Genomic DNA, 23,525 nt, shown 5'->3' with positions numbered 1-23,525 from the left:
TTAAGAGTCATTAAAATACCCGGAGGCGTTTTTCAAAAAGCATTTGTGTCATAACTAATTTATAAGCATCCAAACGAGCCACAGACATTTTACAAAAGACGACGATAAATTTTCATGAGTTGGATAATTTAAAAAATCTCAATTAGCATTTATCATTAAGTTGCCGTGTATTAACTGGAAACATATTCGTAACGCTTTAACTTTTGACACATGCACTAAGTAAACGAGATTTATTTGAACGCTGAATGAGAAACATGTGGTTAAAAATAGTAAACTTTGGGAGCTGAGAGACGCCCTACAATTATTGTAATGGTTAAAAGTAAAACATGCAAATTAATTTGATATTTTAAAAAAATGTTTCCAATCCATTTGAATAAGTTTATAATTTTTAACAGTAGTACCATTATTGTTGAAGTATTTTTTATTGTTTTAAATGTGACTAGTTTCGTCTAAGATATATAAAACAATAATTTATTCAGTTTCACAATAAATTAATTAATAAACAGAGAATTGCACGAAGTGTCACAAATCTAGTTTTGTCATAGAGAAACAAAAATGGGGGAAGTGTCAAAAATTTAATTTGTCTTTAATATGTTGAAAATGCAAACTCTCCAAAAATATATCATTTGTGACATATTAAATTATATTTGGTTAATATATAATGAATATTTATGGTAAATTTCCTTTTTATTATATATTTTTTGTCGTGTACGAAACATTGAAAATAGTATTTTTCATAGGTGTTAAAACTACTACATATCATTGTACCTAAACCATTGATAGTTTATTCATAATTAGTAATTACCTCTCAAGTTTTTGCAACCTTAGTGAATATAAATTTTATTATTTATAAATTTATAATTTACCACGTATATCGTTATACCTTAGCTAGACATCAAATAATATATCACAAATTATATATTTTTGGTAAGCTTGATCTTTTTCCGACATCTTAAAGGCAAATCAATTATAGTTTACATTGAAATATAGTAACACATATTATCTTAAAATAGAGAGAAATATTCCTTTAAATATATGCTTCTGCTATATAAAAAAATGCTTAAAGAATGTTTTTGCAGTTTTCCAAAAAAAATACTAATCAAAAAAATGTAATTAATTCAGGAACCTACGAAAATGCGGTCTGTGGAAATTGCCATTAAAAAATAGCTCTGGACACTGGTCAGTTTTTCTCTATATAAGAATATGAGTGACAACCAAAATTAACCAATTTAGGACACCCAGTACAAATAGAGAGTATGTTAAAATAGAATGATAATTGTACCCAAACATGTAAATTATATTTTCAGTTGATAGTATGTTTAACATATAAACATTCAAAATATGAACACATTAATTTGTAAATTGTAATTACATTAATTCAATACACATTAATTATATTATCAACTGAATAGAATCCCATAAATAAAATTTGTAATTTACAAAGTATGCACGTATTTATCGACGTCCTAAATAAGTAACGCATTATAAAATTGGCTGGTGAACAAAACTTTTAACAGCCCGTCATAAAAATCACGGTTAAATTCGATACAATATTCAAAAGCTTTATTGCACTAGTATCGGAATGAAATGGCACGACCGTACCGAAAGTATTAAATTTACGATTAAGCGTTTTCTCTGCCGTAGTAAAGCAGTGGTGAAATGTCATTAGGTGTGTTTTTAGTGGCGAGAACGTTACGACCTACCGAGGAACCGCACATTTTTATTTATATTGGTTACGATATAACTGCGCGTAATAGAAACAAAAACCATTAAAAGTAAAGTCGCACGTCCGATTGGCGGAAACGTCATTATTTCCGACTATTTATTATAAGTTTATAGTCTTATAATAAAGATCCACGGGCTGCAACTTTTATTATGTCATTAAGTGCCGGCCGTTCAAAATTTATACGCATTCTACAATGTTTTTCTTCGGTATAGAATTACGTAGTTTAATTGTTTAATTGTTAATTCATGTGTTTGTAATAATTTTCCACTACTTGATATAATATCACCTGACGATTAAAACTTTTGTTGGCTTAAGCAAAATGGTGGCTATTAAAAGTTTTGTCATATGTTAGGGTCGAAATCTTCTTATTCTCCCGGAGTACTTAATGACTTAGTGTGGCGTCCTACTTACAGACACATTAACGCAGTAGCACTAAAATGTGACACAAAACAAGAATTTACTCTCGTAAAACAACATCAGTCAAATCTGCCTCAACGGCGTTGAAAATTTAAAGAGAGAAATTTCCTCGAATATGCCAACCATTTAGATTAAATGTAAAGATATTTTTTACCAGGCGAATCTCATGAGTATGTAGCTAAATTGATTATTTTTATTTTCCTATTTTTAATTCCTGTTTACATAAAATTCTTTCTGATGGAAAATCTAATCAACAATTTTATTGTTGTAAACTTTATGTCTAATTAATGTGTGTTCTAATATAAAAATATAGTAAAGAAATGTCAATAAAAACATTTTTGAATATTTTAATCAATAACTACAATATAATGTCAGTTTCCATGCAACAACCGAAAACCTAATATTACGTGACTTTAAAACCCCCACACTGTGACGCTCACAGACATTGACATTCCGTGAGCGTCACCAAAAAGGCGAGAGCGAAGTTAAAAAAAAAGAGCGTCTGTTCGCCCAACAGTCGAAAATTAAATTAAAATAAAGAGCACTTTGTTGTCGGGACCGGGTTCTGTGGACGTATTATGTGTGCAAAAATGCCGGGGCGAACAATTTCGCATGTGACGCGGTATTAGTCAAAGGGGCTGCGGAATTTCAATTTCCAACAAAGTTTCAATTTCGGCATCACGGTCGCACCTAGAGCCGCCGAGAAACCGACGTCGGCTTCTGGCTGAAGGTCCGCAGTTTTGCGTTATTTCGTCCATAGAATGCTTTGTAAGATGGAAGTCTTGGTATTTTAACGGCATCGTGCCAGATTACGGAAGGAACATGTCACTAAGATTCTAAATGACCTTTAGAAATTATCGTTTAATATTAGCTAATTAAATATTGATAAATAACAAATATACATTTTTAAAGAGCTGATATTTTAAATGCAAATTTAAAATAACTTTAATTATTATGGCTATAACCATTTTATTTAATGTGAACTATTAAAATAATTTAGCAATGACGCTTTGTACTATTTTCTAAAAATTAATATTTTCTTATTTTATAAAATATTACATATATTTTATTAAATTGAAGAAATTTTTATTAACTGAATGAGTAACTTTAATTTAACATTAATACTAATAAGTTCATCACATCTCCAAAGCATAAACTTGACCAAGCACTTTCAAGCTTCTTGAATTGTTGTGAAGAATTTGTATAATTTTTATATCGAATTTGATTATTAACATGATGCCACATCTTTTCTGTAAAGTTGGTATCTGTAGATTGCGTCAGCCAAGGCAAAACATTGACGTATTCTTCCATCAATCCGTCACAATTTTAATTTTGTGTTTAGGATTATCATGTTGAAACACGTTACTTAACTGCATCGTTTCAATATGTGGAAGCAATTTAATATACACATATACCTAAATCGATCCATGTATCTTTCTATACTATGAAGGAATTAAATTATTCCATAGTCCCATGGATGTTATCCTGAACAAATCGAAATCAGACTTTCACATTCTTAGTAGCGTTTTATTTACATGTTTCTGGTCAAATAAATAATCACTAACCTCCTCACTATCCTCCACTAAACTGTCATAAATTTTGGTAAGTCTGCAGGTTTCTCTAATTTGAGTTGGTGATAAAAATAGATTGTTTGAATAGAATTTGATCCATTTATTGATATTCAAATATCTTTGGTAGTTCTCACTTGCCCTGTTTCTGTATTTTTTTAATTAATACAGGAAAAAACTGACTATTTTTGTAGTTCTTTAAAGAACCAAATTAATAACCTGCATAGTTGGTACAACTATAAACATTACATACAACTATAAATATTATATTTTTAATATCTACATAATATAAAATATACATTCAAAATAAACATATATTGAATCTCAAATGCGTTTGTTTAATTTATTCACATTCGAAAATAACGATTAAGACTCAATCCATAAAAGTTACACATGAATTTAATTATTGGCGTTTATCATCAAAAGAACCATCATTAATGAAGCATTTTATGCCCCTTTATATTTTTGCGAGTCTATAACGCACAAGAGAAGTGGATTAAACATTATCCGAAAATCCATCAAAGAATAATGAAATATCGTATCCGAAAAAAAAAACCTTTTCCATATATTCCCGAATTGGAAATACGAGTCGTGATAAAATGTAAACAGAACATGATCATAAATGCATGAGATGTATTAGTACGAGTTTTTTGCTAAAAGAGTATATGAAAAAAGTGTTCAATTGATATACCCGGCTTTAAATATTTAATTCAGGTATTTGAGTTGTGTTAAAGGGTGCGGCCCTTTCAGTTATTTATAAATTGCGTTATTGAGTTTGAATTTTAAATATTATTTTGAAAACATCATGGCTAGAACAGCACCATATTAAATTGGCAGAGGGAAAAGGTAGACCATACCAAAAAAATCTAGAACTAATATTATTTTAGAAGCACGACAAAGACCGAATGATATTGTAATAAATATATTTGTGTGGCCTTTGCCACGACCGGAGCATGGCACTTTGTCGCCAGTAAAAAGGGAAATGATAAAGAGAACCCTATTTGCATCATACAGGAAAGGAATAATTGGAAAGAAGCTCCAAGATTCGCCCCGTGCGCCTCGGCGATAAAGGAAGCTGCAAATTTCCGGAATGAAAATTTCCTGGAGTAGCGGCGCATCTCGCATATACATGGGACCACACACAAACACTTTTGTACCTTTTGCAGTTTTCGAGGCTTTACACGGGGAAGCTGGCAAAAATAAATTATACTGATGCGGTGGAATCGTTTCCGGTTAAAGATATGTTACTTGTTCATTGAATTGGTTTGGCCACCCCAATCTACCAACTAACCACACTTTCAAGAATCTATTAATTTTCAAAATATGTTTACCATTAAAATAAATTGCAACTATGAAAACGCAACAAAAATTATAATCTTTGCATGCAAGTGCACATTTTTTCTATATATTGGCATTAAATTCGATAACCCGGTCACAAATTTACTTTTCGCTGAGTAAGACAGTTAATTGCAAATGGTCGTTTTTCTAAATATTAGACTGCACTGAAACTAAATCTGTTTGTTTAACAATCCAAAAGTTGCAAAACGAACCTAGACAAACTTCTCAATTAATGCCAGAGAAACTGGTTAGTTTATTCGCCCACGGCTTTATAAAGCTTGCGAGTTTAAAATTAGAAGGTTGATTAATTTTATGCAAATAATTAAAAGTTGCCGACGGTGAATCTGAGAAAATCTAAACTCCCAAATGTGAAAGGGGATCAACAAACGACATTTCTGAAACACAGCGAACAGCGAATGTTGTTTATCTGGCGAAAGTGTCTTCTTGACACTTTAACTGATGAAACATTCTAATTGGATCTTCAAGTTGGTTTACGCTGTTTAGAAGGGTTTTTAATTAAATATGTATTTTTGTGTATCCGTGTAAAATTTAAGTGATACATTTACAAAATTTCAGATATAGATTGACACTAATACTAATCGTCCAATGAATAAAACCTTAATTCAACTTATCTGGCTCACACTAAACTGAAGAGAATTTATTTTTTACATAAATATTGTTTTCTTGGGAAAAGGTGTTCCTTAAGGACTAAACGATTGAAATTTGAAAAATAACACCACTAATTAACTGAACTTTTGTGCACAATGAATGAAATGAAATAAATTAATTAATTTTTTAGTTGAGATAGATGTGACGTATTAGAAAATAACCCCTGACTATATATAAAAACATTTTCATCCGTTCGCCTCTCACAGATGAGTCAATGTCTGCACCCTTTCCCGAATTACCATAAGACATCCCCGTAATTTACCATAAAGCACCGCAAACATGGCGCGTCCCGTCTTCCCCTTATTCGAAATGCTATCGTTACCGTAATCGCAAACGGCGCGTTATTTTGTGATGCAGGCCAGCATAATTACAAGATCCCCGACGTCTGTGTACATACGTGACAAACTACTAATTCCCGGAATTCGCTTAGCAACAGATTGCTTCCATATCAGCAATTATTGCGTATCCTGTTTTTATAGACACAAGGGGACAGTGATAACCCCTTCAAAAGTCTTCGTGATTGCTGATTTTGCCGCAAGCAAGTGCAATATTCGTGGTACGAGTATGTGTAGTATGTCATGAGGTTTGACACAGGAAAATCGATGAAGACATTTAACTCTGACTTAAATATTTAAAAAATATAAATACTACGTTTTAGGTTTTCTATACATTTTTAGCAGCTATACGTATGTTATAAATACTTTCTGTTTTTTTCTTTTGATTTTAAAGAACTTATCATTCTTCGAATTTATTATTTGCCATTAATACGAGTAGTTCCAACATTATTGATTATTAACGAATATTTAAATAGTAAATTATTCAAATATTTCATTTCATTGAATTTTTTAATTGTTCAGAATCATGATAAATATTTTTCAATGCATTCATATTATTGTCCAAAATTGTATGATGATTTATAACAAAAACTCCAAACATGGCTACAACTAAAAACAGAATTAGATGTACAGGAAGAAAAAAGCAACGGCGACATTAATTAAATGTTTATTTTCCTTTACATTACTTTTCAAATTGATTTAATTTTGGAACGAATATTGAATAAATTAACGTAAAAATTAAATGACTAATCTATGTAATATTATTTTGTTAAATCTTAGAATCGTATTTCACTGTTGAAATAATAAAATCGCAAGAAAAAGAAAGCCAAATATACTAAAATATCCAGAAATGAAATCTTCGACATTTGGTAGGTTTTGAAAGGGTGTAATAAGACTATTATTTAATTTTTTAATGAGAAATGGAAACAATCATTCACAAATTTATTTATTATTAAATATAAAGTATATCACATATTATATATTTTTGGAAAGCCTGATTGACTTATGATTATATCAAAATTTTAAAGTGATACACTCTGTTTTAAAAAAATTAATATTATGGTCTATGAAAGATATGAAAAAATGCATTTTTCATAGTTGATAAATATTATATCTGACAAAGATGTTATTGAATATTATCCATTGGTTTTTAAAAATACAAATATATAAGTGGCGAGTTCTATGTTATTAAATTGGAGTAAAACTCCATCTGTATTTCAAAATTAAAATTAATATTAATCGTTTTCTGTTATAATAAATTTTTAAAGCAGTAGAACAAAATATTACCCAAATAAATAAATACAAATATTTATCCAAAAGGAGGGTCAAAGTTGCCGCTAGTGGTGCATCAAGTTTTCGTCAACATTAAGTTGATGTCGTCAATTAATTAGCCACAGCGACGCGTACCCCCCCGTAAACAAAAAATTTTTACTGCTACTTATGTTAAGTTTTTATTTTGCAGTGTGAGTGAGATGTATTTGTTAAGGTTTGAATAATTAAATGAAATGTTTTTGTTAAAATGATGTTTTAAATAAATTTAATGTCATTTCTTTTTAAGGAAACATAATATGTATGATATAGAAATTCAATTAAAATAAATACAAACATTTAACAAATTGATTTTTCATAAAAGCGTCATTACAATCATGATACAGGCAGCCATTAAAAAATGTTCACCGCTGAAGCAATGCAGTGCGCTAATTACGAATATTTATTGGGTTTAATATAAAATTAATACAATAATCGTAAAAAAGTCGTTAACCGAAAATTTTTAATTTTCTTGATATCATTTATGAGTTTAATATAAACAGCATTCTCGAATTTTAATAAGCGAAAATAGTTAAAATTTACGACGGTCATAACAATTCAAATGATTGTGAAAAACATAAAATTTTCCTGTTCACTGGCATTACTTCTATTTAATGAATATTGGGTTATTAAAGCGCCAATAAAACATTGTAATTTAATAAACCCAGAGATATTGCGAAACGTTTTTACATGTTTTCGAGCAGGGAATACGTTTTGTCGGCAATATTGTTTTATAAATGTATAAATTATAACAGAAAAAATTGAAACTATAATAAATTTGTATATCGGATAAGTTTCATATAGATTAAAGTGAATTTCGACATAATATATCACAAAAAAATTCTTAAAATAGAAATTCGTAACCACAGTAATTTACTTACCTTCTTAATCTGTGGTTGAAATATAACCATGTTTTCGATTTTACATCATTAGCAATTTTAACTGAAGCAAAGGAATAAATTATGCACGCAGAAAATGGTCGGGGCTCTAATTACATTTAAAAGTCCTAATTCATTAACTGAACAATTTTAAAAAGAACACAAAGCTTCGGCCAACGAGTAAGAAAAAATATAAATCGAGTTTTGTTCTTTATTCGTTAGGAAAATCTTCGGCGTTGTACGTCGCAAAAGCCGAACCAAAATAGCCTCAAGTCAAAGCTAATTAAATTTTATGACGGGGTCGCGGCTCGTTCCCGAAACAAAACACCGAACCCCGTTTAAGGAAAGTTTGCCATAGGTATTCTTATTGGATTTTAGCTACAAACTGTACGGAATTTAATGTTGCTTTTATTATTCTAAATTTACAAAGATTTGAATGCTTCTCTAGTTACTAAAGTACTTATTTAAAGAACGCTTAATAAACAATATTTAAATCAAGTGGTACAAAGTACTGAACTATCTAAAAGATGCTTTATAAAAAGTGGTTAAAAAATGCATTTGTAACAATTAAAAATGAGTATGCCACTTGGAATTTTCAATTATTTGCCATTTTTCAGTTCCAACGTCTTTTATTAATATGTTATCGGATTATAACAACTATTTTTTATCTCTTCGGTGTCGGTTCAAACAATCCAATTTAAATATAATTTATTTTCAAGTGTGGTGTTGTGTTTTGTTATTTTAAAACTTTAATCAGCTACTTTGTTTCACTTTAATCAAAACGTCGTCCAAAACAATATAAAAATTCTAATTAGCACACTTAGAAGTCAAAAATTTATAAATTTGCATCTTGGAAAAGGGCCTTAAATTCACATAAAACAATTTATTCTATAAATTTTCTACGACTCAGATTGATTATTTATGATATCTTCGTCTAGACTAATCAAGTAAGAATATGTAGCTGGCGCAGTAACATTAATAATTTAATCCATTCCAAGCACAGTGCACGCTAAAATGTAAAATTTCTACTAACAAAGACTTTCATATTTAGTCATATATACACAAAGAAAATAATTCACGGAGCCTTAATTTACAAAGATTTTATATGTAGACTGAACTGGAAAAACGGTATAATAATCAGCAACAATTAAATGAGGAATATAATTATTCAACTGTAGTTGCGGATGTCAGACGAGGTTTTCATAATTATTCAGATACTTTTTAAAATGTATTCATTTATTATAAGCACAAAGAAAACCAAGTTGCGTTCTAAATTGTTCCGTAATTAAATACAGTTTTGTAGAACTAACATATATATATATATATATATATATATATATGTGGTTTGAGGATTCTAAAAAATGGCTTATATTATCATTAATATTTTTGTTAATATAAGATTAAAAATGAGCTTAATAATACCCAAGTTAAATGTTTATTAATAAGTCAATTAATTAGTAATTAATTACATTAGTTATCGACAAACTTAACAGAATGCATCGTAGTGGTAAACTGCAAAATTTTCTCCTGAAATAGTTTCCTAGTTTCAGGATTGCAGGATCAATGAGCGCCGTCAAACGGTTGACCTGCAAGGCCTTCAGTTGATACTTTGCCCTGCATGCGGCGCTTAATGGCGATTCGTCTCATCACTTCATAGATGGCGCCACAAATATATTTCGTCCTGCGCTCAATAATTTGACGATATTGTATTATTGATACTTTGTTCGCGTTGACTTGTTAGTTGGAACCACTCTGGTTTTATTAATACCTATTGTTGTTATAAAAGTAAACATGTAATCACTGTAATTTTGCGGAGGTGTTTAATTTCTTGATTTGATTATATTATAACAGATATTACAAAATTAATGAACATGATCACTACGACAGCTGTAGAATGTTTTAGTTATGTAGTATAATCTTTTAGTGTAACTTTCATAATTATTTATTTTAATATCTTAAAATATTCCTCTTGATGAATTTAACTTTAAAATTACTTAATTTCATTGTAAAATGTTTAAAAATAGTATACTTTTATTAATCTTAACTTATTTGAATTTGAATTAATAAAAAAGTAGTTGTTTTATAATTAGAAATTGTTTTGTAATATTCGTGAAGTACTTTCAGTAAAAAATTAAAAAAAGCGTTACATTTTCAAGTTTTATAGATTTTACAAATATTATTAACTTATTATTTACTTTCATTTATTTTGTGTTTGAATTTATGCACACTATTTTTGATCAAGTACATTAATATAGTATTTTTCATTCATTAATTATTATTTAAAATATTAGAAACCAACCAAAATTTTGTAAAAATAGTCAAACTAAATTATTCTAACCTGTTACATTAAAAAATCATTGCAAGATTGAAGAGTTGAATTTATTTAATATTTTACGTTAATAAATACAATAGTTTATTTAGCAAAGTACTGTATAATATAATACCCCTTCACTAAACCGAAGTAGTTCTAAAACTATAGCGTATCAATGATGAATGGTGATAGGCTTTAACAATTATTTTTTCGTTTTAATTTGCTGCAATCTGATAACTCCGGACTATTGGTAGCGAATTCAAATTATTAAACTGGACTATAGGAAAAACATAGATACACATAAATACATTGTTTAATCCTCACTATCGACACACAAAATTTCCACCAACAGTTTTGTTCAGATAATTTCAGTTTAAAATCTGAAAAAAAAAAAATACAAAGCGATCTTTAATTGCTTAACAACGAAGCCGCTTATAAATCGTGTAAAATATTTTAGTTGGTGTAATCAGTTCCCGATTTTCGGGAGTTTCGTGGCCGCGCTCATTAAAACCACGATCCTTATCGCGTTGTATTTTGAGACGAATTTCCCTAATTCAGTTTGGTTGCGGTTTGTTTCATGGACATCCACTAATTGATAAATTCTGCAATAAATTTTCAGGGACTGTTCCTAAAAAGGGATTCAGGTCAACCACAGCAGCATAAACTTAATTGAAATAGATATTAATTTTAATTGAAAAAACGTATTCAACTTGTTCCTCCATAAGCCGAAGGGTAAAGCAAGAACTATTTATTCAAATTAATATAATGTATTTATATTAAAAACTAAAAATTTATGTTTCTTCAACCAAACTTATTTCTTTAACACTGAGTAAAAATACACAACAATTCATACGCCGCATAAAGTTTTTGTCATCACGCTACAGTTATAGTAAGCAAGCTATAAACCTCTGGTACTGTCAGCTTTGTAAGTTACAAGTTTCAACTTACTAAAAGCATATCCAGTTCGTTACTTTATCCATATTATATATCTGACCCAGTTTACACAGAACCAATAAACTATTATACCCATGTTAAATTAAAAGTATCTCTTGTTTTAATTAACAACAGAGACTATTACTATTAATTTAAAAACCTGAGTTAAAAATATAAATATACATAAGCTTATCTATGTTTTTTCTTCAGTTACACACAGAATAAATATAAAATTTTAACGGATATAGTGACAGCCCTTCCCAGTTGCTAAATGTTACATGAATAATAAATAATATTTATTTGAAATCTCTTTTAAAGGATCAAAAATTACTTTTTTAATAGAAATACTCTTTCAGTGCTTTAAGAAGGTTACCATAAATAATATTTTGTAAAAACTGAGTTTCTCGTCGATGATTTCAATTATTAATTGATTGGTCACAATCGAAGATCACAGCCGAATCTTTCGAATTTCTGTCGATGAAATTAATTTAAAATTATTTTTTTAGGTAATACTTATAATTACTCATTTTTATTATGTAAAATTTCCACACTGAATAACGATGAAAATAACCAATATGTTATAAAATTTTACAGAGTATGTTATTAATAACAGAACAGTAATTTATTTTGTTAAATCACAAGCTAAAATCATTTAATTCCATTCATGAAGTCAAAATTTACTAATTATTTCATTCGTTCATTCAAATCATTGTTTTGACAAAAACTTAATAATGCAATTGTAAATTAAATGTTATAATTTTAACATGATATAACTTGAAACTTGGAGCACCACTGTAATGCACAGCATCGCGAATATTGGGGATAAACACGTGCACTCGAGTTCTTATTGAATAAAAAAGTATATCCCTACTGTAAATCCAAGTCGACATAATGGTGCGAATGATGCGGTTAGATCCTGTGCGGGAACATTACTGTCAAGCCAATATGCCAAACTGTCGAAGGACGAATTCGGGCCACAGCGGAGAGTCGAGGAGAACAATGCGGAAATAAGCTATGTCTATGTTAATGTGTGTCAGTGTTCCTCCTGTATGGAACAGTGACGGTGTCAGGCCGCTGTGTCGTTCCCAAAATCAATATTACTACTCGACCAATGTTCAGCAGCGGGTTTTAGCTTGTTTTTAATGGAAGTTGTCTCACTTAATTACATGGAAGTAAAATAAAGTTACCAAAAAGCAATTATTATAATTGAATGATTAACTGCAGCAAATTACGAGTGTAGAATTCAAGATGAAGCCGTTAAGTAACATTTTATTCAGGGTTAATATGATTTATTGTTAACCTAATTTTTTTCAATGCGGCGCATCCACCAAATTTAAAACCACATAAATGAGCAACAGAAAAAATGTCTCAATAATTGCTATTAATTAAATTATCACAATGATCAAGGTGTTTAAGTGAACAGTAAAAGTACTTAATCAGAATGTTCATTAAATTTAGCATTTATGTATGTAGACATTTTAATTTCACTTAATAGTGTGTAGTAAAATTAGGGTCTTGTTAGAGGTGGTCTGATAATTTCATGCGCGAACCGCGTTTTATCATATTTCATACTCATACTTTCTCAGTAACAAGATAATTTCTTATCATCAGACAACGTTCGTAATTAGTTCAAAGTTTCGCAACTTAAATTTCCCTTAACCCAGTTTACATCACGATATGACGAACTATACGGATCGTGTAGCATATGCAGCAAATGTCATAAAAGCTGTTTTCAATCCATTCCTGATGGAACTTGAATCGCTTAACCTGTTTCGAAAGTTGCATGCCACTAATATTCCTAAGTGAATTCAAACATAAAATCGTACTAGGGGTGCTTTTGTTGTTTTTACACGTAGTATTAAAAAAACATTCCCTTCCGTCTGGTTAAACGATGACGGTAGATTAATTTTGTTAAAAGCTCGAATTTAAATATATGTGTTTATGGAACATCAAAGTGTGTTATTACAGTTAAATTACATTTTTAGTGTATATTTAGTAACAAAATTTATAGACGCTAAATTTCCAAGCTGTGGCAATTAACTTAAAATTTGCTAATAAAGCTTTATCGATTAGAATCATATTGAAGCGGCTTAATTAGTGATTTGATTAGATTACGATAATTACATGCGCCAAATGAGCATAATATGGGCCATCATTATCTCACATCTACTGGTTCATGTTTACTATTAAGAAATAAATGCAGCAAATACAATTATGACATAAAATGTCGTAGTCGTAAATATAAACTGATTAACGGATGTTGGAAAGGTTAAGGCTTTCATGTAACAACAGGAAATAATTACAATCACTGTCGATCTACAAATATGAACAAATATAGATTTATAATTGACATTACCTATGTAAATTATTTATTAATTAGTACAATTATGACATAAAATGTCGTAGTCGAAAATATCATCTGCTTAGCGGATGTTGGAAAGGTTAAGGCTTTCATGTAACAACATGAAATAATTACAATCACCGTCGATCTACAAATATGAACAAATATAGTTTTTTAATTGACATTAGCTATGTAAATTATTTATTAAAGTTATTTTGGTTATGATAGTAAACTAATAGAATGTTCGGAGAATAGCATTAAGCCAATTAAGCGAGTTTGACAGAGATAGAATAGTGGGACTGGATGAAACAGAAATTTCGTTTCGAAAAATAGCACGTCGTTTGACCAGAAATGTCAGATTTGAAATACCATGTTGGCAGTCAAGGAGTGAAAAGTACAGAAGAGGTAGAGCAAGAGGTTCCGGAAGACCCGGAACTACTACGGAGCCACAAGACCTGCTTACCTAGGTATAAGGTCTTTTGCCTTACGGATTTATCGCCTTTTTTGGATTTACTTCTCCCAGCAAACCATAGGCGCCAACGTAGTGACTAGTGTATGGAACATCAACAGTAGGATGAGTAATGGAATCACCAGGTGTTTAGTGAAGAATCGCGCTTTTGCTTGGGCATGCACGAAGGTCATGTGTTAGTAAGACAGCGACGTGGAGAAAGAGATAATATCCTCACTTTGCTGTGGAAGGTCATTTTTATAATGGTATGGGTTGCTATTGCTTATAGCAGCAGGTCACTTTCAGTTTTCATTAATCGCAATATGACTAACCGACCATTGTTCTGTAATATGTTAATAAATTTTGAATAAATCAACTATATCTAGGCTTTTTTTTGCACGCAGTATAAATATATAATCGTAGGATAATGTCATTAGCACAAAATACTTGTATACCGAAGTTTGAAGTTGGACGTGCAAAACAGCACAATATGAATACCGCGGCGATTGTTTCTCGGTGCAATATGCGAGCGATTCAGTAAGTGATGGCTTTAGTGCCAACTGTCGCCGCAAAGTCCAAAACTTTCCAGAACCCAACAACTTGATTTGTTTCGATGGAGACGAGCCAGATGGAGCGGGGCTTTGGTTAGGAGTGCATGCAAGACCTGTACCACTTCCCACTGGCAACTTTCCATTCGTCACTGGGTGCAGACGCCACGTTAAATACTTGAAGGAACGCAACACGGTCGTACATTTCCATTCCGGAGTCTTACGGGAGCCGGGGAGTTGTAGGAACTGACAACTTCGGGTAAGTTTTACGGTCCGATTTATGTTGTTGCCGTTCTTGCAAAGTCTGGAATGCTTTAACTAACACTGAACAATTAAATTAAGGCTATTTTATAGGCACTATATTAATTATATTATATTAAATGAAATATTCAATTTTAGCAGTGAGTAAGTATTGTATAAAAAATAATTTAATTTGAAAACTACGCTCTTAAATCGTAACACTGCAACTGTACTTTGAAACTAAGGAACTGCATATTATTATCATGATCCCAAGATGATCGTCTGAGCCCAGTAACATCGTGTATTGGAGCGATTAGGGATTGATATGGTCCCATAAAGGACGGAAATCTAGTCTAGCTTCGGAATGACTGGTGCAATTGTATGCACTCGACTCGACGAACATTTGTACCGACCGGGTTTAGTAGAGCGCGAATGAGATTATTTCATGCCGATGTATGTTCGGAATCCCGTATCAGATTTCGTGCGAGGAGCCCGCCATCAGGAAGGGAACCAATTGAAAAATTCTTATACGCGGCAGTATTATGTTTAAAATGTGTACTCTTTTATGTGGCGAGAGCAACCGCGGTATTATGTTCCTTCAAGTATTTCAATTAAACGGGGGATTCTCGGGTAAGAAAAATGTTTTGTTAGGAAAAATTAATTAAACGTCACGCAGAACGTTGCGCCGGCTTTAGTCTGATACATGCCTTGGTTTTCATGATAAAAAGATACTCGATTAAAGAAAAGATAAAGAATTTTACTTTCGCAGTTGCTAAATTATAGTTGAATTATTATTAAATTGTGGACAAAATTTAGGCTGTCAACGATAGTCGTTTATTGCCTTCCAATGCAATTGTAATCATCGAGTCGACATATCATTCCACAGTCCAATTAGAACACTAATGGGCATCAAACACCAATCATTCAACTGAACAGCAATCTATTTTATATATTAATTATTATTGTAATATACTTTTGACACTTAATAAACGATATAAAATTTAAGTCGCTTTTTCCTTATAGTCCTTGAACACTATTTTTCTCACAGACTAGCGAGTACAACCATCTAACAATATTTTTACTTTCGTTTAATTGAATAAATTAACATCTACAAGGGAAGTATTTCGATGCCAATTGTTTTAACTATTACTATATACAGTCGAACTTCAACAACCCGATTTGCTACAAAAAATTCGAGTTATTAAATAAAATACATACGTAGAGAGTTATAAATGTGTATTTATCATGTAAGTATACTTTAAGCTAGATATTACAAAAGGTACTGCTAAACTACACTACTTAACAAAAATAACATTTTGAAATCTATAAAATGTATATTGCATAATAATAATAATAATTATTATTATTATATATTATGGTATGTAAAGTTTTTATTTTAATTCAAAAAAGTCAGTTTTTTGGGTTTAACGATTTTTATTTACATTTTCAAAAAAGGGTACGATTAAATCATCCGTGGATTGCTTTATCGACATTTTCATAGGTTTTCTCATACAAAGCCTAGTAGCAAAATATAAGCATTGCCATTGTAGGGGTTGTTTTTAAGATATTTAATTTAAAAAACTCTTAGTAAAATATACTTCCATTTAGAATTTAGGATGTTGTAATCATGTAAACACCATAAAGTAAATTATAGGAAATTCCGGCTTTAATTTAATCAATCAATTGAAATTGATCTTGAAATTTTTTGACGACAGGGAATGCCGTTCGGACATAAGACAGGTGTCATCAAAAACCTCGAGAGGTTTACCTACGAAAGGAGAAATTCGACTTATCGAAGGTTATGAGAAATATTTAGTTCGGGTTATCAAGATATTCGAGTTATCAAGTAAAAATTACACTTAATGTTTACCCTGGACGTCATTGCCAACCAGGGTATTTGACACATTTTACTATTAAACACAGATAAATGTAACATCTCGTTTCGCCTACAGTCGTTTCTTGGTCAAACAAATAAAATCAACAAAAATAATTTCTATTTCTCATTTTCGATAAAAAACATTTCAAGTTTCTTTTCTTTAAGACCTTACGCTCCAGTTGCAAGTTTTAGTTTCAGATTATTTCTTTATGAAATACTTTTTAATTGAAATACTTCAACTCGGCCAGTATTACTTTTTACTGTTTGCTCGTGCAAAGATGACAATTACGGAGATTGTATTTTTTATTTCACTGTTCTTTACCTTTGTAGCCAAGTTGTACTCTAAATTAAAAAATGGAACTGGAACGCATACGGGTTGTTTACAGGTATTACAGTCATTTTTCCTTTTACATTTTTCTATCTTTCTGATGGCCTTAAAGTGTAAAAACTGTTGCTATTAAATTTTTACTTCATCAATTGAATGGAAATACGGACATGGTGTCCAATCCATTTTGATAATGTTATAACAAATTTATTCACTGTATGTAATTACTCAAGGTTATGTCGTGGAGTAATTAGCAATAATTAATCTACCACTCAAAAATCATCTATATTTTTTGTTAGTATTACTTTTTAATATTACTATAGTATACACACAAGTTTTTCAATACTATATATTTCAAGCAAATTCTATGCCTTGCATTCAATATTATTCGAATAGAACGTTGGAAAATAATCTATTGTTGAAAATTACACAATTCTCTACGATAAAGCAGAATAACTGGTAATAAAAGTTTAACAAAGGACTAAAACTGTCAATATAGGAAAATAATTTTAATTTTTGCACACAATATTTTTCAGAAAAAAAAATTCAAACATTATAAATACTACTAATAAAAAATAGGAGAAAAATAAAAATAAAGTTTTTCTTGTTTTAGAACTAATTTTAATTCCAGTAGATGCAATTATAAAATAAGCAAACAACTCCAACTATTTTAGTATGATAATAAAGGGTTGTTGCATATTACATCAGTTCTATCAGATGATAGAACCAACTATTCTAGAATTGATTTTATGTAAACGTTGACATGAGTATAATCGATACATTTGATAATTATAGTTATTGAATCATTGAATTCACTTACTGTAAAAATAGTTAATAACTTTAGCTTTAGCTGCATATAATTTATAATTTAACATTACGTTATGTGAATATTCTCAAATTATTCAAATACGTTTTTCCAAAACAGTGAGATGACCGCTTTTAATCTTTTGAAGGCATATGCATAAAGTATGGTGGAAACCGTTTCGTTTCATCGGCAAACGGCACTTAATGAATAACTAACACTTAGTCTGGATTTACGAATAAAACAAACGTTTATTGACAAAAAACGTTTTTAGTCCAGAGAATTTAATCGGAAACACGACTAACAGCTTTCTGCCAAATTATCATTCTGTATTATGGTAATTTATTTTTACATATTTGTAATGCGTCCATTTTACATACATATTCTGTTCAGATTGAAGTGATTTTTGATTAGTTTTTATTCAATGTGCGGATATAAAATTCTATTTGAAATGCACACGGCGTATTTTCCGCGATTCAATAACAATAAAAGCGTTAACTTAATACTCCCTTTTTTCCATATCAATGCTGGACTGATTGGTATGGAAAAAATATAATATTTTGTGGTCTCCAATTTTTTTTTGTTAAAATTTTAAAGCAGTGTTTGAATTGAATGAATTTATTTTTGTCTGTACAATTTAATTACAGGTACAAAATTTTGTTATCCAATCATTTATAATTATAAAAAAATTGAAAATTTATCTCACCATTTTACAAATCCAATTCACAGTTGAGTGATTTATATAGTTTATACAGTTAATGGAGTTTCGTGCAGTAAGTGCGATTTCGACGTCCATTATATTCGTGGGGGCCAGTCCCGGCCATAATTGGAGGGTACGTTCTGCTGCAGTCGTTGAATGCACGATTAAAAGGATTCCTGTCAGGCAGATGTAATTGAATGCAATGTCGTTATCCTGCTAAGTAAGTTGTTTCAGGAAAATATGCAGGACGCAGCGGAATGCTTTGTCCGCTTTTAACCCTTGTCCCTCATTTGAGAGTCGGAATACGAAGATACGAAGTTTTATCATGGGTTAACAATTTTAATCGAGACTTTTTGCTCCTTCGCTTCTCTGGCATATAGGAAAGTTGAAGCATATATTCATTGTTTAACTGCAATTTTTGTGGATTATTAAATGTCAGAGAAAAACACAAGTTTGACCTAAATTAGTTTTTAATATTTGTAAGATCATGAATTGCTTGAAGTTAAACAAAGCAATGTAATTAAAAATAATATTAATGTTAACGATATTAAGTTGAAATTACATTGTTTCTAAAAGATGAACTCCAACAAACCTTCTCAAATATTTACGAAAGCACAATTCACGGAATTCAAACAAATTATTTACTTAAATTGAACTAATTAATTCTACAACCACTTTACAAAACGAAAGAGTAAAATCGGCGCCGTGGAAGCAGGTATCTTTAATTTAACTTCGCCATATTTCTTTCTAAATTGTTTTCTTTAAACACTTCTCTAACTTCTTAGTACCTCGACGCTGGTATTCTTTATTATTTTATGCCGTTTTTACTTTTCTCTTTGTACCGTGTTCTTTAATCTGCCGCCATCTTTTGTAATGAATAAGTTTTGTATATTAATTAATTTTTAAAAACTTCCTTCTTAATTTTATACAACAATAGAAATTTACGAGCTTAATAATAAATTTACTTTATAAATAATAATATTTATTTTACTTAATGGTTGAATGAAATAGTGTCATATAAATTTTAGAATAAAATAATTATTTAAATCTTAATAATAAAATTCCTATTTTTTGCACAATGTAAGAAAAATATATTTATAAATTTTGTAAATCTATATGAGTAGAAAGATTGTTTTCATTAAAATTGCTACATTTATTTATTATATAGTGCATTAACAGGAAACTATACATAACAATAAATTGATCTCAGAAATTAATGTTAATAATTAAGTTGTCAAATAATTAAGTAACAATTTGTTAGAAATTTACTCAACAAGTGTCATAATTGTCGCAACAAGATCCCTATCCCTGCAGCCATTTATTGGGGGGAAGAAGAGACATAAATCCCCAGACCCCTACTAAATAACACCCGAGAACTACTATATCGATGCTTAATCTCTACGTTATGAATCCGTCCATCGGCGACCACTTTGTTCCAACTTAACACTCGGGTTAAGTGTAGCGTGAAAGTCCCTCTAAATACAAGGGGATGGGGGACTCCTTGGAGAGACGGTGTCGCCGTCCTCTCGGAAATAATGGAGAACGGTGGCGTTAACACGCCACCCGAGTATATGGTTCGTGATTTTCGATACGGTCGTATCGATGATGCATCCATAAGAGATAACACCTAACGAAAACCGTCTAAAGAAGGATCCGTTGAAAAATGCGAAATTTATGAGCCAAGGAAGAAATGTTTGTTTTCGAGGACGTGTTTCCTAAATCTGTTTTATACAATTTTACGTAAATATAAAATAAACATACGCACACGTAGTGTGTACAAAATCTTTTCCCGAGAATTATTTCCGTACGTATACACATCGTTTCATTGTACATACGTTCGATTTGTAGTACACGTGTCCCATCTGCCAACGAGTCTTTGATCACGTGCGAAACGACGACGAGTTTTGAAACAAAGAATGTTCCGGAACGGGATCCCTGCCAAGATAAAGGATAACTGCACCATATTCTGTGTCAGTCGCGTTCTTCAATGCTCCTGGAAACTTTCATTTAAAAACTTTTGAATTATGAAAGTATTTTTTGAAATTTTTAGATGAAATTTGAATATTAGAAATATGTGTATTGGAAATTGGATAATTTTATAAATTTAAACATTTGATTTTTTCTTGTACATTGAAAAAATGCAGATATATAATATATTTCTATTTTTTTTCTTTCCATGAATACTGAACAAACACAATATTCATTTCCTATTTAACTCATTTTTATTGGTAAAATATTATTTACTATAAATATTATGGTTTAACATTTCTTTTCTATTAATAAGGATTATAACTAATTTAAATAATTTAGATAATAAGTAAGATAATTTTAAACAAAAATTTAAATCCATAAGTTTATTTGCTGAAAACTCAAATTTAGAGGCTGTAAAAAAGAATTTTTTTTCATTTTGATGCTTGATACATAAAAGAAAGTTTCCATAAAATATGAGTTTATGAAAATTCGAATGTCGAACTCATTACCGTAAAATAAGCTTGGCTGTTATATTAATTAACACTTTTTTCTAAGTGTAAAATTAGATTTTCCTTTTAATATCCAAAACTTTCAATGAAATATAATGCTAAGGAATTTCTCAGCATTTTCCTTTGTCAAAGAATAATGTTTTGTCTCATTTTCGCTGAAAATGGAAAAGAATATTCTATTTTACGGCAAACAATGCAACACAAGAAAGAGGAAGTCGTCGGTTATCATCTGTGTCAGTAAAAAATGGATGCAGCGAAACGACAACGTTGTTAGGAGGGAATCACTTTGACTTATATTGAAACAAATTGGCACGGGGACAGATATTATGTTCACGGGACCCTTGAAATACCGTCTGCACTCCGTCTTGTGAGTCTCACAATGAAGGACCCCAGTCCCGCGACTTTATGATGATCGCACGCGATATTTCGTCAAAATTGATCGCACGCCTGCTGAAAACCGGGCGAAGCTGCTCCGGCATCGAGTGCGAGGATAAATTGTGTTTTTATGGCGTCCGCCCGGTGCCTTTGCATGCTCCACAATAACACCCAGTCATGTTTAGATATCTTTTTATGGATGGATCGACCTAATCGCGCTTGATGTACCCCCGAGACTACTTAAGACTCGGGGTAATGGGACGAAACATTTGCTCAACAACGCATCTATATTTTGAATTATCACTACTGTACAAATTTGCTATAAGTTTCGATTGTATATAAATTTTGTATAATCTCATAATTTATATATGTATATTTTTAAACGATGGTTTTGAAAATAATACAGAGTGTGATTCTGGAATTCTGTGAATCGTCTTAAGATAAAGATGTTGCCCAGGTATGTGGAAGATTAAAAAAAGGTATTCTTCTGAAAATTGAAAAGTTTTTGTGAACTGAAGAAGCTTTTTGTTGCTTATAATTGTTTGTCTTTTTCTCTTATTATTCATAGCTGTCAGCTGTCATTTCCATTCTGCAGAGTACTTAGATAGGTGCTGAAATATACTGAAGATCTCTAAACTCAATTTAAGAGACATAATCTTTTAGCACATCTATTTAACGAGAATATCGCTGTGGTATAAAACTAAAACAAGTACATTGTCAAGTACCAGCTGTAGATCAGGATTTTTTTAAATTGGACAAGAAGTACTGTCATATCAGTTAAAAACTTATAACGATGTTATTTTGTCTAGTTTTGTAAAACTATCTTTTTTATTTACCTTTTAGTAATTATTATAGTATTTGTATTTATAAACTCTTTTATTCTTCTGTTGATTTAATTTTATATATTTGTAATAACATTGAGATTAAAGCATATTTTGTTAAATTATATTCATTAACTGATCAAATTCAAAAGTAGCTAATATTAGTAAGAAAAGTACTAATTTGTATGCAGTCTCTTTCTGGAAATAAGTTTTATTCGGTTTCGTCTACAACCTCCATCCGATATATAAATGCGATCATTTTTACGAACAAGAAATAAAAATATGTATCTTTTGAAGTGCCAGTTGCTAGAATTGGTCCTGCACTCTTTCAAGACGTCTAGACCTGCAAAGATTGGGTTCTCATCGAAACGATTCCAGCAACCTATGTAAAGGAGGGATATTTAGTTTGGCATGCATGAATTCAATGGTATTTGAATATAATAATGTTCCTTAAGCTTCTTTCGGTATTGTCTGGCGCGTTCGGATATTTACAGTTTTTGTTAGGACCCCGAGTTGTCTGCATTCGAGCGTGTTTACATGCTTTTCAATTACGGTAATAAACGCAACAAAACACGATCTCTTACAGTTTTTTGAGTTCGAATATGGATGCTACCTGGGGCAATGAAGAAAAATTGTTTTGGTGAATGGGAGTGTCTCTAGAAATAGGTGATTAAGATATTCCAGATATTCTGATTTAAATATATTCAAATATTAAATTGAATGTATAGATTTTATTATGTATTTATGTATACATTTTAAAATTTATTTCATTTTATTATATATGTTTAATTCTGGCGTGTTCAAAGTGGAACAAAAATTGATTTTAAAAATTCATCAATATGCAGTTAGTTGCCCAAACATTACAGCGTGGGCGTTCGCATCCAGATGCCGTTATTATCGGTACAGGATTTTTCAATTTCAATGGGCTTGAAATTACCATTTAGAAAAAGAATATTTAAATTGCGTCGCGAAATGAACTTTGTAAAATTCTGGCAGGGGAAATTGGAAGGGGGAGACGCATTTTACGTGTCACTCGGAATACAAAAGTGTTTATGAATATTTCCCATTTTTCAAATGGCAATTACT

At 30.6% G+C, this 23,525-nt stretch overlaps 1 protein-coding gene across 1 annotated transcript in view; it reads right to left on the bottom strand.

Moving 5' to 3' along the window:
• Positions 1-23,525, bottom strand: part of LOC109595861 (teneurin-a) — a 196,304-nt gene that overhangs the window by 132,176 nt on the left and 40,603 nt on the right. The gene's annotated exons all lie outside the window — the stretch shown is intronic.

The sequence above is a fragment of the Aethina tumida genome, chromosome 7 (genome assembly GCF_024364675.1).
Source record: "Aethina tumida isolate Nest 87 chromosome 7, icAetTumi1.1, whole genome shotgun sequence".
Lineage (NCBI taxonomy): Eukaryota > Metazoa > Arthropoda > Insecta > Coleoptera > Nitidulidae > Aethina > Aethina tumida.
Note: the sequence above shows the minus strand (reverse complement) of the source record. Positions and strands in the feature narration are given on the sequence as shown.